Here is a 6767-nt window from a genome sequence, read left to right on the forward strand (position 1 = left end):
TTCTCTGCTGTAGCTCTAGCTTTCTGGAACATCCTGACCCCACCACCGTCACCCTTCCCAGGTGAGATTTGTCTCCCACTCTCCTATTCTTCCCCAAGGGCCTGGCTCTGCCGGTTGGCCTGATGATGCAATAGTACATCACTGGTGGTGGCTGCTGGACTAACTAGCTGGCCCTGCTGTTTTTATTATTATTATTTTTATTATTATTACTGTTGTTGTTGTTGTTGTTGTTGTTGTTACTATTGTTATTTTTACATTTTTATCATTTTCCCCCATTTAATTGTAGGCTGCAATATGGGTGGGAAATAAATGTAATAAATTAAATAACAACAACAACAACAACAATAATAATAATAGTAATAATAATAATAATACATTTGGTTGTAAGTTTCCTCCCTCCTCCTCCTTCTCCTCCTCCTTTTCTTCCTCCTCCCTCCTCTTCCTTCTGCTCCTTTTCCTTCTTCTCCTCACTCCTTTTCCTCTTTTTCCTTCTTCTCCTCCCTCCTCCTCCTCCTCCTCCTCCTCTTCCCTCCTCTTCCTCCTCCTCCTACTTCTCCTCCTCCCACTCCTCCTCCCTATTACCACTATTACTCCGATAAGGTTAATTCCTAGATTTAGTGATTTAAAAGGTGATTAGGTTTATTGATTTAAAAGCACAGCTTCAAATTTTATTATGGCAGTCCTTAACATCTTGAAGCATCTGATTAGCCGAAACTTAATAAAAGTAGGGCCTGGCTGCTTCTATGCTCTCATCTCATTCTTTTTGGATCTTTTATGGAATGTTCCAAGCAGGCAGAGCCCAGTGATGAGTCTCTGTCCTCATTATGTCAGACAAAACAATGAAGCCCGTTCACAGCTGAAAGACCACACTGCGTATAGGCTTCGGTGTGACAAATGGTCGAGCCAGTGCTATTCTGGGAAAAGAAAACTGCAGAGACACGTCCTGATGCTATAAATTAGGAGAAAGGCAGAGATGAAGTGGCGATGGGAAGTGGTCTAAAAGATAGTGAATAAAACCCCATTGTGGTGCCTGAAAGGAAGCAATAGCAGGCACATCGCTTGTTACCTGGAACAAAGAGTGCAAACGAGATGCTGCAGATGTTCCTGTGGGCAAAATTACCTTGGTCCCAAAACAGAATTTGGTTCAGGCGGTTTGCTTCACGTGTTTGACCACCGCTTGCCAAAGGACAAACTGCAACTGCTACACAGAGGAGAGAAAAGAAGATGCGTGTCATTACGGATAACACGAGCCTTTGAAGCCAATCTTAGTATGAGCGAGTTCATACGGGAGGGCTAATGCACAAAGTGTGATAGACATTGACAATAAAATAGAATGGGTGTTGTTACTCGGACCCTCTTGTATTCAGTGATGGTAGAAGGAAAGCATCAGTTAACATTAGAAAATTCCACTCCTGTTACAGCCCATTGATCTGCCCCATCCCACTTTTGGCTGCATTTTTGACCATAGATGCACTAATCTGTGCTCAAAATGTCCACGCGGAAAGCTGTGTGACTCCGTTTGATTAAAAGCTGGGCCACGTTTGTCACAGCAGGTGAAGAACTTGAACTTCCAAAATGAGTTGAGCCATTATTTACCTGAGGAGAGGAGAGGAGAGATTATGAGGGATAAAACCAGTGCCTTAAGCACCTGCAGGCTTAAGATACATATTTTGCCCCTTTGGCATCTCAAAAGATTTTTTTATTAAATTACCAAAGCAGCCTTTTTGTAGCTTCTAATACCTTCCAGGATGTATGGAATCAATTATTTGGGGCTTTTTTTAAAAAAAGTCCCTCACAAAAAAAGACCCAAATAATTGATTCCACACATCCTGGAGGGTATTAGAAGCCACAAAAAGGCTGCTTTGGTAATGAGGACAAATTGGAGTGAATTCAGAAGACGGCTACCAACATAGATGAAGATTTTGAAAACTATGAGGAATAAAGTATATGTGTGTGTTATAAGCAGGGGTGGGATTCAGTGGTGGGATTCAATTTTTTTTACTACCGGTTCTGTGAGTATGGCTTGGTGGGCATGGCAGGGGAAGAATACTGTAAAATCTCCAGTCAGAGGTGGTACTGCTATCGGTTCTCCAAAACTGGTCAGAACCTGCTGAATACCAACTCTGGTGGGATTCTACTGGTTCGGACCAGTTCAGGAAAACCGGTACTTCCGGTGAGCATTTGGCCCCTCCCACCCACCAAACCGGTTGTTACACTGGTTGAATTGTACCACTGGTTATAAGCTACAGATCATACAACTTCAGGGAGATACCATAATATTCTTCAGATATCTGAAGTGTTGCCACATACAAAAGAGAATGAACTTATTCTCCAATTGCCCCAGAGAACAGAACCTGAATGAGCAAGGTAAACGATGAGGGAGTCTAGATGTTAGGAGAAACGTCTTGATTGTATGCTTTATTAGCCAGCAGAACAAGATGCTACTCAGGAATGTCAAACTCACGTTGTCATGGCAGTAGAACTACTACTTCCTTCACTAAACTGGGCGTGGCCATGGCCAGCATGAGTTTGACAGCCCTAAGCTACATGAATTGGGGAGTTGTCCATCCTTGGAGGTTTTCAGATAGAGACTGGATGGTCATGAGATGTTGCAGTGGACCTGTTACTAGATTGTAGGGCATCTTCCAACTCTATGATTCTCTGATTTCTAGGTCTTTGGAGGTTTATACACATAGGGCTCATTTCTTTCAATCACCAAATTCACAGCTGGCAGAACAAAATGGTGAGATCCTCATTCTGTTTTCACACATTCTTCTAGCATATTGCCCTTCTTACATGAATATTCTAACATAAAAGGGGAATGGCCCCCTGTGTTAATCCCAAAGTGTTATGCTTTTCCATTAAGATGTTTTTAACACACATTGACACAAATCAATGTTGGATAATCAAGTCAAGAGACATCAAGACATGCGTGAAATGGAAAACATAAAGTATGAAAGAAATCTTGGATCTAACCAGCATTAATTTTTGAATTTTCAGAAGCTGTAAAGACCATGAAGATTCAGGGAAAAAAACTATAGCTAACAATGAAGCTGGACATTATTGATTTTTAATGTACCTGAAAGAAAGAATATAAAGTTTCATCAGGGGAGAGCTCTAGCATAAGGATAGCAAGTCTTTAATCTTTCCTAAATAAAAATATCCTGAATTGGGACATTAGGTCTACCTTGATTACTCAATTAGCCCATTTTTCTAGGTATATCTACAATACATAGAATCATAAACAAAATGTGTTGGGTAATGCAACATACTGAGTCACAACAACAGTAACCAAGCATAGCATGTCATACAAATTAAGCAATTCGTTCAAACGCAGCCACTGTGAGATTGGTCCAGATACAGCCAGTCTAAGAGCAATTTGGCATGGAAGGACATTTTCTTCCCATGACATACAATAGTGTGTGGTAATACATATTGTATAAATACACCCTGTGTAGTTTGTTGATGTTTTAATATATGGTACAAACCTAGAACATTGGAATAAGAGAGAAAACTATACCTAGTGTAAATGTGATCACTAAAAGCAGGGGTGGGATTCTACCGGTTCAGACTGGTTTGGGCAAACCCCTTGTTCCCCTGTTCAGCTCACTCCGAACCAGTACGCTGTGATGAGGAAGTGGGCCTGCCCGCCCTCCCGTGCTCTTTCCTGTGTTTTACGCCTTTGTTTAGAGCACAGCTGATTCACACGGCAGAGTGATTTGCCATGCCTCAGCTGTTTTCTTCACAGATGCTGCAGTTCATGGAAAGTATGGGCTTGCCTTTTTAAAATGTGGAGTGCGTGCGATCACCGAACCAGTGATTATACCAGTGGCATCCCACCCCTGACCAAGAGTCAGAATTGTAGAGTGGGAAGAAGACTATAAAGTACCTCTTTCCCATCCAGAGGTTCAGTTGGGTTCCTTCACCTTCAACAAGCAAGAGAGAGGGCTCATATTTATATATTTAGAGCAACATACTATTCAGCATTGGATAACCTCCAAAGTCCCATGTGGTGTCCACTCCTTTTAGGGAGGGGACATTCACTAGAATTTCTGGTGCTCTAGGGAGGGAGGGGGGGAGGGGGGGAGGTTGGTTATCCCTCCGGCTATAGCTCTTAAATATAACACCTAGCCACAAAAGGGTTATCTACCTCTGGCATAGTTTAAGCCATCACTCATACAGTCAGGATCACTGGATAGAAAATTGTTTGTGCAAATGTGCGACTCTCAGCAAAAAAAGCAATCATGTATTTTTCCCACAAAAATTGCCTTTATAAGTGTGCACAAGTCATTGTTAGTCCTCCTAAAACAGAGACAGAATTCTATAATGATTGTGATAAAAATGGTCTTGGAAATAACACAGCACACTCTAAAGATGCCAAATAATCTGTGATTATCAAAGTCTCCTCTTTGACATTTTTTTAAAAAAAACTATGTCTCTGTAGTTATGTAGGTCCATTTTCCACAAGAACTATCCTAAAGTCAAGAAATCTGCAAAGCAGTAACAGAAAATTGCATGGTTTCCACTTCACCAACCTTGGAGATGAAAGCTATTGTTTTTGTGTATCCTCTTGTATAAATGTGCAATCATGGAAAACAAATTCTGCCCAAATATTATGCCTTGTTATGTTAATCTTAGGTTCCCTTAAATGCTAGGAAATTGCTCATTTCCAGTTTATAAATGTTAACAACAACAACAATAACAACAACAATAATAATAACTCTAACACATAAAATTATGTTTGTGTGCATGTGCCTGAAGAGCTGGCTCCATTTTTCTCAGGCTGCCAGGCGTGAATTTCTATCAGCCCTGGTTGAACTTCAAGGAATAAAAATGAGAATTTAGATACCTATTAGCCCATACTACTTTCCAGTGGTTAATTTAAAGGAGGAGATGAACCCCCCCCCCCCCATTTGTTCTATTGAATGCAGTTGGGGATAATAACATTAGAAGGGGAGCATCTCTCTTCAACTGGCTTCTTGCTGATGCAACTAACAAAGGTTTAACTTTCTGTATTTAGAAAATGGAAAAGAGATGGAATCTGCTGTGCCAAAGGTTTAACTTTCTGTATTTAAAAAAAAAAAAAAGGAAAAGAGATGGAATCTGCTGTGCCAAAGCATGACATGCTTATTATGGGCAAATCCATGCAAGCAGAACACACATTGGGTATTGGGCATATTTATGTTGTGATTTGGCTCCCAAAGGCTCTTGCACCTGTTTTATTTCTGCAATACTTCTAGAAAGAAGCTAAGCTGGAGGATCTTGGCTGAAATATGGTCTCTCGTCACCATTCAGCAGGTTTGATGTTATTCCACCCAAGCTGAGTTCAACCAGGATTCTCGAAAGACTAAGGCGCAGGAGAGATTAGCGATCCAGCAGAGTTTTACGGATGAAAATAGCCACTCCCAAAGTGCTGTTTTGAACAGCGATCGAGGCTATAAGTAGGAGGGAAGGGAGGGGGGAAAGAGAGAAAGCAACAAGTGGGAGAGAGAGAGAGAGAGAGAGAGACTTTGTTTTCTTGAGTGGCCTGTTTTGAAAATGTTTTGAGCTGTCTGACATGGCATCCCTGATTATGTCAACAGACTGATTATCTTCCAGACTAGATATTCTTATCATGTTTTCCCAGTTTTCTGTCTGGAAAATAGGCACACACACACACACACACGCACGCACAAGGCTCTGAATTCACAAATGGTTTGGCATTTGCATGACATTTACATAATTTCACTTGACTTGATAACAAGAGCTCAAAATATTACACATGCGGGTATCGCTACTCTTGTCCCTGCTACAATAACCTTGCAAGATGGATGGACTGCCAAGAGATGGACTGGCCCAAAGCACTGGAGGAGCTCCACAATCGAAGGGGAGGTGAGATTCGAGTCTCCATAACACATGTCCAACACTCTAAACTCTAATCTTCATGCCTGCCATGTCCTGTCAATAGACGGGGTCACGGAAAGTTTAGAAGGACATGGATAGGCCACCAAAGGGAAGCGGCAAGCAGGGTTCAGAATGTTTGTGGGAAAATATAGTTTATGATTGTAAACTGTGCAAAGTTACTTTGTGGTAAAATGGGTGATCTTTAAATTTGATAAATAATGAAGAAAAGAAAAGAAATAAAAAAAATATTAGTCTTTCTAGATTCTGGATAGAGTCAAGATAGCACCAAACAGTTTATCCAAAAAGCAATTCAATATTTTGTTTCTCCTCGTTGCCAATTGGATATCTTCTAGGTCAGAGGTGTCAATCTGGATTTATTTGAGGGACACATCAGCATGGTAGTTCTCCTCCACAGGCCAGCAGGGGGAAAGAGATGGGACAGACATCTCCTGCAGCACCTTGCTGGCCAAAACAGGATACAGTAGGCTACATAAGCCCACCCTCCGTGTCCCATTTTTGGCCTGGACGGCCTCCTGCAACACTTTGCTACCCAAAACAGGGCACAGGAGGCCTCACACGCCCCCCCATGCCCCATTTTGGCTGTTATTTCCAGGCCGGCTCTGTGGGCCAGATTTAAGTACTTTTGGGGCTGGATCTAGCCTGTGAGCCTTGAGTTTGACACCCCTGTTCTAGGAGATCACAAGGAAGGGAGAGAGAACTATCCTACTCCCACTTATTATCCTGCAGATGACATTTACAAGCTCTTAGTTTCCACATAAGCTGCCCCCCAGGAATTTCTCCAATTCCTTTTAAAGTTAGTAGCCATCAAAACCAGGATGTTTACACTCTGTGAAGAAGCATTTTCTTGTATCTGTTCTCAGTCT

The sequence above is a fragment of the Pseudonaja textilis genome, chromosome 2 (assembly GCF_049901715.1).
Source record: "Pseudonaja textilis isolate UNSWEBS1 chromosome 2, rPseTex1.2, whole genome shotgun sequence".
In the NCBI taxonomy this organism is placed as follows: domain Eukaryota; kingdom Metazoa; phylum Chordata; class Lepidosauria; order Squamata; family Elapidae; genus Pseudonaja; species Pseudonaja textilis.